Source organism: Pinus tabuliformis, chromosome J, assembly GCF_031772625.1.
Source record: "Pinus tabuliformis cultivar Carrire ecotype Pingquan chromosome J, CPIR1, whole genome shotgun sequence".
Lineage (NCBI taxonomy): Eukaryota > Viridiplantae > Streptophyta > Pinopsida > Pinales > Pinaceae > Pinus > Pinus tabuliformis.
In genome coordinates, this window is record NC_142295.1 from 1,427,171,688 (window position 1) to 1,427,184,057 (window position 12,370).

Here is a 12,370-nt window from a genome sequence, read left to right on the forward strand (position 1 = left end):
GTCAAAATCAAATTGTTCTAACAAACTTTGAAATAAGTCAAAATAAAATTACTTTTTTCAATTTCATCAAATCCAATACATCAAAGAAAAAAATAGTTCTCCTTATCCATTCATAAAATAGATATTTTTTCATATTAAAAATATATGACTTTTAAATGAGAATTCATTTATTCATTTGAAATGACCATAATTTAAAAGAAGTTTTTTTTTTTTTTAATAATTTACCGAGTAAATGTTTATATAAATTTAAAACTGAGAATTTATTTATTCATTTGAAATGACCATAATTTAAAAGAATTTTTTTTTTAATAATTTACCGAGTAAATGTTTATATAAATTTAAAACTAAGCTTTATTGGTTTCAATAATAAAAAAACAATATTTAAATTGAATATTTGCACAACAAATTTATAGTGTAAGTCCTTGTAATTAAATACTATGACATATGTGAATGTAAGATAGAAAAGGTTAACACCATTTTAGTGTACTTGCTAATTTAACACATTATTTCCAATCAGATTCATAAACAACACCATCAGTTTAACATCACATAATACACCAGTGATATTAATACCACCAGTTTAACACGACAAATATAAAGCAGAGATTGAGTGGGCACCTATTTTGATAGAAGGTTCAACATAAAACCTGACTTCAACCCAACGTTCATCCGGGCAGCATTCATAGTTTATTACCGCGTTATCGGAGAAGCGATACATTCCCATCACATCACAACATGTGAACGAGACATGGACAATGCCTTGGCAGCAATCTCCGTTACGAATTCATCCATATTTTTGTCTGAAGACCCGCCTTCCACCTTTGCCTTACTCGCTGATCTCTTCCACCGTAAAGCGTTCATCCTTAGCAATGCCGTGATTGTAGTTTTGAAATTTAATGAGTAATAGATAAAAGCGAAGTTAATTATTTGATTTTATTAAATTTTAAAATATTATTATATTATGTTTAATAATAGTATTTATAAATTATTTATTAAATTTTAAAATATTATTAATATTATTTTATTACATTTAACTGATAAATTATATTGGTTTTAATAGATAGAGTAAATTTTCATTTTTTTTCCAAATTGATATTTGAATAATCAAAATTTCTTACTAAAATTATAAAATTTAGATACATAAACACTGAATTTTTCAATCAGATTAAAATGGTTTATATATTTAAAAACGCATTTTTTTTATTTTCTATCTAATGCGTTTTAACATCTAATGTGATCTGCCTCTGTTAACGCGTCCAACTGCTGCTGCTGCTGCTGACGGGTTGTTCCTTTTTTTTTCCAGCAAGGTGGGAAGTAAATACCACCCTATGGAAGTACATAAAACGGCTAAAAGCCTGTTTGAGAACACTACCAAGCATGCCATAATTATAATTAAGATACATAAATTTATAGCCATACTATATCCTACACCCTCTGCCCCCTATTAATCCTCTCAGGCTGGAAATTTCCTGTAGTTCTATTCACGCCTGGGCGCAGAAGCTGTGAGAGGGTAGTGGATTTGATCCCCTTACTTTTGGTAGCATTAGAACTCACTTTCCTGGGAAAATTAACAAATTTCGACAGTTTACTTTGTAAAGGATCAGATGCGCACAGCACTCAAGCACAACACAGAACAAGAAACACATTCAAGACATCTGAACGCTTGCTTCATTCACAGATCAAACAGATATATATACATGCTACAGAAGTTTCTGGAGATCATTAGAGTCGGTGGCTTGCTGGAGAAGTTTCCCCATTGTCAATGTATCCGCCGACTTCATTAAATATAGCAGCGGCTTTCTAGATTCAGCATTTACTGTTTCTGTTGAATTTTAGTGGCAGGTAGTTGGAATTATTCATGGTTTCTAACACTCCCCCTTAATTTCAACTACATACAATAAACAAGACACTATACTCTTAATTGTCATGCCTGCTGGTCTAAGTCTCAGCTAGGCTTACAAAATTTGGATTTTCTACAATGTACAACATATTTCTACACATTTCAAATTTAGCCTTTCCAAGAGGCTTGGTGAATATGTCAGCCACATTTTCATTTGTATTACAATATGATAAGTCAATTTCTTTTGATTGCAGTTTTTCTCTTACAAAATGATGTTGTGTCTCAATGTGTTTTGTCCTTGCATGATATATAGGATTGTTTGCCAATTTGATAGTGCTTTGATTGTCACATCTGATTACTGTAGGTGCTTGTTGTGTTTCTCCAACATCTTCAAGGATCCTCCTAAGCCATATTGCTTCACAGGTTGCACTGCATAATGCTTTATATTCAGCTTCAGTAGATGACAATGAAACAGTTGGTTGTTTCTTACTGCTCCATGATATTGGTCCTGAACCAATATTGAACACGTATCCAGTAGTGGATTTTCTATCATCTGGATTTCCAGCCCAGTCAGAATCAGAATAACCTGCCAATTCAACATCAAATTCATCAGTATACATAATACCAAAATTAAGTGTTCCTTTCAGATATCGAAGGACTTTCTTTGCTGCTTTCCAATGGCTTTCACAAGGCTTAGTCATGAACTGACTAAGTATGCTGACAGAATATGCTATATCTGGTCTGGTAGTGGTGAGATAGTTCAAACTTCCCACCAATTGACGGTACATAGTTCCATTCACCTCTTTGGTTCCATCATCACTGCACAATTTGACATTCTGTTCTAAAGGAGTAGATGTTGCCTTGCATTCAATCATATTGAATCTTTTAAGTATTTCCCTTGTATATTTGCTTTGTGTGATCAATGTCTTACCAGGCTCCCTCCAAACTTCAAGACCTAAACAATAATGCAATTCACCAAGATCCTTCATCTCAAATACATGTGACAATTGATTTTTAATTTCTTCAATCAACTTGCATGCATTTCCTGTTATGATTAGATCATCAACATATACAGATATCAAAGCAACATTCTTGTCTTCATCTTCCTTGATGTATAAATTAGGATCATTCTTGCTTCTTATAAAACCTTTCTCATAAAAGAAAGAATCAATTTTCACATACCATGATCTTGGTGCTTGTTTCAAGCCATATAAAGCTTTCTTTAACCTGCAAACCAGATGCTCCTGTCCCTGTTTTACAAACCCTTCAGGTTGAACTAAATAAACTTCTTCTTTTAACTCACCATTCAAAAATGCAGATTTGACATCTAATTGGTGCATTTTCCAATTATATTTTGTAGCTAATGCAATCATAATTCTAATTGTATTCATCTTAGCTACAGGTGCAAAAGTATCTTCATAATCAATTCCCTCCTTTTGTGAATATCCTTTGGCAACCAATCTAGCTTTATATTTATCAATACTTCCATCAGCATTAAATTTAAATTTATAAAGCCATTTGCATCCTACGGGAACTTTGTTTTTAGGCAATTCTGTTAATTCCCATGTGTCATTCTTCATTATAGAGTTATATTCTTCATTCATTGCATTTCTCCATTCTTCATATTCTTTAGCTTCATCATAGCTTGAAGGTTCTACAACATTCATAACATGAGACATTAATGCATAATCTTTATACCTTACAGGTACCTGACTTTGACGTGATGACCTTCTTGGAGTTTTACTGCTTTCATCTTTCTTTTGGCTTTGCAGAGTCTCCTCTCCTCTCTTTGGAGTGTCATGACTGCTTGATCCTACTTGTTCTTGATCTTGTACCTGTTCCTGTGCTTGTTCCTGTTCTTGTTCAACACTTGTATCTAATTTGACATAATCATCAGTATTATGCCATACACTATTATTTATTTTATCACCTTCATTTACATTCTCATGAAACACCACATCCCTACTTGCAAGTAGTCTATGAGTACTGGGATCAAACAACTTATATGCTTTCTGATTATCACAATAGCCAATAAATATGCACTTAATTGCCTTTGCATCAAGTTTTCTTCTTTCATCTTTTGGAATGTGAGCAAATGCCTTGCAACCAAAAACTCTTAAATGGCTTACTTTTGGTTTGTACCCAAAAAATGCTTCAAAAGGTGTTTTAAGCTCTAAACTTTTAGTTGGACTCCTATTTTTCAAATAAACAGCAGTATTAACGGCTTCAGCCCAAAAAACATTAGAGATATTTTTACCTTGAAGCATACTACGTGCACATTCAACTAGTGTTCTGTTTTTCCTCTCAGCAACTCCATTTTGCTGAGGTGTATGTGGCACTGTAAATTGTTGTTGAATCCCATTGCTTTTACAATATTGATTAAATTCTCTTGATTTGAATTCTCCCCCTTGATCAGATCTCAAGATTTTGATATAATTACCAGTTTGTTTTTCTACCATATTCTTAAATTCTTTAAAATACTCAAAAACATCACTCTTCTTTCTTATGAAATAAACCCATGTATATCTAGATCTATCATCCACAAAAATAAGAAAATACCATGCTCCACCAATAGATCTAGTTTGCATAGGTCCACATACATCAGTATGAATTAATTCAAGTATTTCCCTTTGCCTTTTTTCTTTATGTATAGGAAATTCCTCCCTATGTTGCTTGCCAAGTACACATGCCTCACATTCAACATGATCATTTTTCAAGACAGGAAGACCTTCAACCATAGTGTTCTTTTGCAGAAGCATTAAATCTTTGTGATTTAGATGTCCATACCTTTGATGCCATAAATCTTCTGTTGATATTGCTGTAGATGCTAATGCTTGATGACTTTTCCTGGTCACATCCAACTTATACAAACCTCCAACTCTGGTTCCTGTGGCAATAACCTTGTACTTATCTTGAATGTCTTTCACTACACACTGTGATTTAACAAATTCCACCTTCAAATCTTGGTCAGTAATAGTAGAAACAGAAATTAAATTCTTTTTAATATCAGGGACATACATCACATTATGAATCTGTTTCTCTTGCCCATTAGACAAATTCACACCTATTACTCCATAACCTTGAACTTTAAGTGCTCTGTTATCTCCTAGGCAAACATATGTTCCATCAATATTTTCATGATATTCATCAAACCACTCCTTATTACAAGACATATGGAGTGATGCACCCGAATCAATGAACCAAGCATTCTTATCATCATTATCCACAGACAATGCAGCATCAGAAACAAACAATTTAAGATTTTTAAATCCATCATTGATATCTTTGTCCACAAAATTTCCATTATGCCTTCTGTTTCTTTGCCTAGTCTCATTATATTTCCTTTTATAGCAATCTTTAGAATGATGCCCAGGTTTGCCACAATAATAACACTCATCATTTTTCTTTGGAAATTTAGACTGTATCATACCTCTTTGCTTTGCTTGAAACTTGCCTCCTTTGTTCTTGTCCCAAGGTTTGCCTCTGTATGGATATTTGCCCTTGGCCACCAATGCCAAATCTGAACTGCTAGAGCCCAAAAAATTCTTCATCCTCTCCTCCTCTTGTAGAAGAATTCCTGTCAATTCATCAAATGAAGGGGGTTTCTCTCTAGCTGCAAGACTTGAAACAAAAATGTGATAATCTTGCACTAAGCCATTTAATATGATGGTGACTAAGTCAGTATTAGACACCTTTTCACCAATATCTCCTAACTTATCACTTAAATCTTTGACACGAGATATAAAATTGCTTATATTTTCATTTGCTTCCATTTTTAGAGATAAAAGCTTAGTCTTCAAAAACAAGATTCGGTTTGTATTTGCTGTCTCATACAAACCCTTCAACATATCCCATGTTTCTTTTGATGTCTTGCAATCTCTGATGTGAGGAATAATGTTGTCCTTTACGGACATACGCAGCAGCACCTTTGCTCTTGTCTCCCTTCTCTCCCAATCTGGAATAGAACCTGCAACAGTGGGTTTGGGCTCATCCCCACTCACAATGGACCACAAACTATTTCCTTCTAAAATAGTCATTAACTTAAATTTCCAATTCACATAATTTTCTCCATCAAGTTTGGTGGATTCATTCATATAATTATCAAGCAACAAATTTGCCATGATGACAAACTTTCTCCAATCACCAAATTTTTTCTATCTTTCACAACTTCAATATTTCCTTATTTGTTTATCACATCCACTAATGATTCAAAGCAAAGCCAACAAAGACAAATTGATCATAATCAACCAGATGCTGTTTTCCTCTCTTTTTTTCTGTTTTTTTTACTGGAATACCACTTCAAATCAAAAACAGGTCCACACTGTTATACCCATCTTCAGCTTTTGAAACATCATTAACAGAATCGCCAATTAATTGAGCATAAACATAACAGATTTCAGATATTTAGCTGGCTGGACAGTTTATCCCAACATATTTACAAGAAGTTTTGAACCATAATGATCTAAATCGTTCAAATACCATCAAATAGTTTTCAAGTTTGCCTTACGACTTAGCAGATCCATATATGTCATATATATGAAGATTAACTGGCACAAAATTTATTTATATCGAGAGCAAAATATCACTGCAAATCGCATGCTAACAGAATGCATGGAACTTTTACAAATCCGACTTACTCAGAGTTTTTCAGGCATGCTTACCACACCAATACAGAGAGAGCTCCCAGCAGCCACACCAATACCAGTATCTGCAGCGTTCTTTCAAAAATGGCAGCTTGATTCAGTGCTCTTCACTCAACTCAAACCACACAGCAGGCTCACATACTCAGCGCTCTTCACTCAACTCAAACCACACAGCAGGCTCACATACTCAGCGCTCTTCACTCAACTCAAACCACACAGCAGGCTCACATACTCAGCGCTCAACCTTCGCTCACAGCTCACCAATACTTAATGCGCTCACACAGCAGGCTCACATACTCAGCGCTCAACCTTCGCTCACAGCTCACCAATACTTACTGCGCTCACAATTGGCTCTGATACCATGTAAAGGATCAGAGGCGCATAGCACTCAAGCACAACACAGAACAAGAAACACATTCAAGACAGCTGAACGCTTGCTTCATTCACAGATCAAACAGATATATATACATGCTACAGAAGTTTCTGGAGATTATTAGAGTCGGTGGCTTGCTGGAGAAGTTTCCCCATTGTCAATGTATCCGCCGACTTCATTAAATATAGCAGCGGCTTTCTAGATTCAGCATTTACTGTTTCTGTTGAATTTTAGTGGCAGGTAGTTGGAATTATTCATGGTTTCTAACATACTTCTCTTAGAATCCACTGTAACGGAGGTGCCACTGGCCTTAGATAAGTGCTCGTTTGGTACCGGAATCGAGTGTGCTACTTTCTTTTTCTGCAGGATCTGATCTTGTGCTCTAGTCTGCTCCATTACTGGCATTTTGGTATCTTTTGTACGACTTCTTTGGAGAGGGTCTTGTGAAACCTTGGGTCCATTGCTTGACTTCACTGAAATATTGGGATCCCGTGACTTGACCTTAATCTCTGCTGCATCGAATCTCAATTGAGTCTTCTGCTTGGTGGGCTGCCTCTCATTGGACATTGATTTCCCAACTGGTGACAGAATTACAGGAACGAATTCTCCGTCTCGAGAAATCGACACAATATTCACCAAAGCATTCGATTTCCCGCTGATAAGGCAAACAGGAGAAATCTGGACAGCGTAATTTGAAAAAGCGACTGGCTTGGAAGACTGGTTTTTGTTTTTCTGTTTTAAACGCCCTTTGAACCTCGACCACACAGATTCCGACTTACATCCCATTTCGCTCGCCTCGGCTTCCATGGCAGACCGAAGCAACTAGAACTGCACTTAGCACCCATGTTACAGAAGAATTCGAAGCCTTTTGGGATATGGCTGCGTCACTCGTTGATTCGATTTGTTTGTGAATCTGTGTTCAATGAATGTCGATGCAGAATTTGCAAAGATGGGAATCCCGACTATTTGTTTGTGTGTGGACAGTGCAAAGGTGAGGGAAGTGAATTTAAGATTTATAGCGGTAGCACAGGCCACTAACTTGCGCCGTTGATCACGCGAGGGAATACGGGAAAGCAAACCGCGTGGATTTGAGATAATATGTGCAAATAAATCAAATTGATGTCCCAACTCTTTATCGTATCATTAGAAGCACGTTTTGTTTAAAAAACATGTGCCTACTCTCTAAAAATTCAACACGTATTAAAAAGCGTTCGCTCACTACCTTGATCCAGAATCCAGATATGAGTTTTTGTTAATACATGTATGTCTGTCTTAAAACCTAACCTCAGTTATGGTCGGTCAAATGATTGATTATGAGTTTTTGTTAATACGTAACCTGAATTATTTGTGTCACAGGATTTGAGATTGTGACGTAATTTATTTTTAAAAAGTCAAAATAAATATATCTTTCAAAAATATTATAATTTCTATACATGTGATAGAATTGATCTTAAATTCCCATAAAGTGTCTAACACGGAAGTTAGACTTTTATAAATTAATTTTGTTTTAAAATAAAATTTTAACATTATAATTTTTTGGTTTACATGTCATAGTTTTAAATTCTAGTCAAACCTACCTAAGGCTTAAATAAGATTGGTATAAAAACACGAGAGCTTAGTTAAACTATTGGGAGATGGACGAGAATGTTGCATTGCAAAACACTAATAACATTAAAAATATTGTTACTTCTAAGTTCAAAGAAAAAATGTGGTGTGAGAAAGATTTAGGAGCTAAAAGAAAATTAAGATATTATAAGGAGGTCATCAACCCCACCCTAGAAGATCAAAAGTATCTCTATGTTTTAACTAGCTCAAAGAAGAAAATTAATATAGCCAAGATTAGAACGAACACTCATGAGCTCCATAGTGAAACACCTAGTTGGGCAGTTCCTAAAACACCATGAATGGAAAGGATCTGCCATCTGTGTGAGAATATGAACATCGAGGATGAAAATCACTTCCTCTTAGAGTACCCAGCATACAACCACATTAGATCTCTATTTTGCAACACTGACCTTCCTAGCCTTTTACGATGTCAAAATTATAGTGAGCTCGGGAGGCTTCTCTCCAAACTTTTTGAGCATAGGAATAAAATCATAAATCAAACTAAATAATTCATTTCTTTAGGTCCATAAACCAAAATTTGGGGTGAGTGGACGTTAACCATCATGACCATCATAAAAAAATGTGGTTCATTGGATATTAAAATTAGCTATTTTTATGGAAAATCAGGTATAAATGAGTTGGTTAACTTTCATGTAAAAATTATTTTAAAAAATAAATATGTCAATTTTTCATAAAGAAATTACTCTCAAAAACAAACATTTCAATCTAGATTAAAATTGTAAAGAATAAAAACTAATTAATATATATATATATATATATATATGTATATATATTTCCAAAAAACAAAAATGTCAATCTTTCATATAAAAATTATTTCAAAAAAAAAAAATTCAATCTCAGTGAAATTGTAAGAAGAATAAAAACAACTCTATATATAAATAATATCACTCAACTTTTGAAATTATTCCTAAGAAACAAACATTTCACTCTCAGTAAAATTGTAGGGAAAATAAAAGCAAATACATATAATATGATATTGTTTATTTTTTGATGGTATATATAATACGAGTTGTTTTTAGTGTGATTTTTTGAATGACTTTTCCTGTTTAATTTCTATAAAATCTGACAAGAATTTCATTAAATTCACAAGTTTCATGGGTAACACCTACAGAATAGATTTTTCGTCTAGCCTCTAGGAGGTGGGTGGTGGTTTGATCTCGGATCTGCAATGGCACCTCTCACTAGGGTTTTCAACGCGGCCGCATACACAGGGGTTGGATCACCCCAGAATCTGCTGGAAGCTAAGGCTCCACGTTTCCAAAACGAGCATGCACAGACTTTCTATGGAATTTATCAGCAATGCGGCACACGGAAGGTTTTCTTCGCTGCGGAATCCGCTTTTGCTCCCGCAACTGACCTCCTGGACAGGGCAGCGGCACTCTGTACGCCGATCCCCCTGAGCAAGATCCATGGCAAGAATGAAAACCCCTGCCACTGTTCGGCGGGTTGGATGCAAAGTGCCCAGAGCAGGGATCTCGCAGTAGGTCCAAAATATGACCGCATGGGCATATGGGAAGATGAGAACTACCAAGCGGATGGCCAGATCTGGGGCCTCCCCACGGATACCAGACATACCATTTTGGCCGTCTGCGAGTACCGAAAGATAGTTGAGGAAAACTGTCAAGACCCGATTCTTCAGATCTTCAGGGCGGTTGGGCAACAGAAGGGGCAACGGTGTGTTACTGGGTCTGGATCAAACAGATCGCACGACATCACTGTTGAATGCTTTGGATTTGCCAGATTACACATCGGATCTGCTAAGGCAGCACCTGGAAAATTGTTGGTTGGAGGCGGACATTTCTCTTCCACAGTGGGAAGATATATGAACCCTAGATCTGCCATCTTTTCGCCAGATCTGGCTTACAAACCAGTGAATCGGGGCCTACTCTGCATGGGCGCAGATCTGATCCAGATTTTCATCAAATCGATTGGGGGCAAACACTCTTGCATGCGGCTCAGTAAGGGGATGAGCATCCATGCGTTAAAAAAGAAGATCCAGGGTCACCTTGGAACCCCAGCTCAATATCAAAACCTTATATATTCTGGATACAGTATGCAGGACAACCAAACACTCCAGCACTACGGCATTGCCAACGATTCAACCATTATTCTTAATCTCCGACTGCGTGGCGGAAGCACTGGTACTAGCTCTAAAAATACAGGTTCCTTTCGGGATGCAGTGAAAGGAAAGGAAAAAATGAAAAATAAAGCAGCACCACCACCAGAGCTACCGGGACCCTACATTGTTGAACAAAAGCCAGAATCACCAACGCTACTAGTATCTGAGCCAAAGGTAACTAGTCTACACACAGATCTATCCAAAAATGCAGTTATTTGTAGATTTAATGGTTTCTGGCCAAAATCAGATGCCCTGCACCAATGGATATTTTCAACATGGACAGCTAACTGTGAAATTTACCTATGCCCTAAAGGATTTTTCATAGTTAGATTTAACACAGAACAAGAACGAGACAACATTATCAATCAGGGGCCTTGGTTCTGGGGCAGTGCTGGCCTCTTCATTATCCCCTGGTATTCTGATTTCGACGCCAATACTATGAAAGTCTCAACTATGCCGGTATGGGTAAGGCTACATGGTCTCCCTCTACATTTTTGGCATCACAAAGTACTAATTTCCATTGGGAACTCTCTGGGGAAATTCCTAAAAATGGACGAAGACAGAGCTATAGGGAATATTTACATTTGCCAGAATATTTGTAGAAGTGGATCTGAGTCAGGGGCTACCTGATCATATCACCTTGAACTTCAATAATTCTCAATGGATACAACAACTCGACTATGAGAACACAGCGTTCCGATCAGGGGCTGTATGCAAACAGGGCACCTACAATATGACTGCCCATTTACTCGAAAGGACCCCAGGAGAACCAAGAAACAACAAAAAAAGCCTAGAGGGTGGCAGCATACAGACCCTTTGGAAGAAGAAGACATAAACGTGAATCCTACAAAGAATCAAACTGAACCTGATACTCAAATGAGACAAAAATACAAACAGCAAGAGAACGCCCCAATTACTCACTTGGGGCCACACATTTTAGATCTGCAACAAGAGCCACAAATGGAAGTAAGTGGCATCAAACAAACTCATGGATTAGAGGGCTCAGAATCCGACAAAGAACTTCCATTGATCCCAATGGAAAATTAGCTAGCAATTATTACACGCACCCCTGACACTGGCGGTTGACGACGGGTGGAGAAGAAGAAGGGCATAAAAGTTTAGGCTTGTTGGAACTTATTTTTTTTCTATATTGTTATTTTTGTTGCTTTCCTGTCATTACAGGAACAACCATCTGCTATTCTGTGTTTTTCTCTCTGTTTGTTGCCTGTCATTACAGGAACAACCATCTGCATATACTTCAAGCATCTACAAAATGTAATTTTATCAATATGAATAAAATTACGACTTTTTTCTACGGGAAAACACCTACAGAATATAAGTGACTTAGGGGCTTTTCAGCGTGTTGAATCTATATATACAATCAAAAAACTAGTTTAAATAAAACAAATCAAAATTTCACCACAAAATTTTCCACTTAATTCCAACACTAGAAATTAAATTGTATTAAAAACAACTCCTATATAATATAGGACAAACTCAATTCTAACAACCCACACCAATTGAAAAATAAAAAGCAAATGCATCTTTGGGCATTTGATATGCCAAAATGGTGGTAAGTCAATAGAAGCAAAGGTACCTTGAAATTGTAAGATCCCCATTTCACAAACACATTTTGCGCATGGGCTATGACGTGCTATGGACCGATTTGGATCTTTTAAAAACAAGTTCATGGTAGTGCAAATGTGGTGCATAATTAGTTACGTTACAAGATACACTTCTCCTGACAGAGAAAATAATTCTATATTTTT

At 36.2% G+C, this 12,370-nt stretch overlaps 1 pseudogene; it reads right to left on the reverse strand.

Moving 5' to 3' along the window:
- LOC149232709 (uncharacterized) overlaps nt 1–7,701 on the reverse strand; it is a 173,252-nt pseudogene extending 165,551 nt beyond the window's left edge.
- Between the last annotated feature and the right edge of the window lie 4,669 nt (nt 7,702–12,370).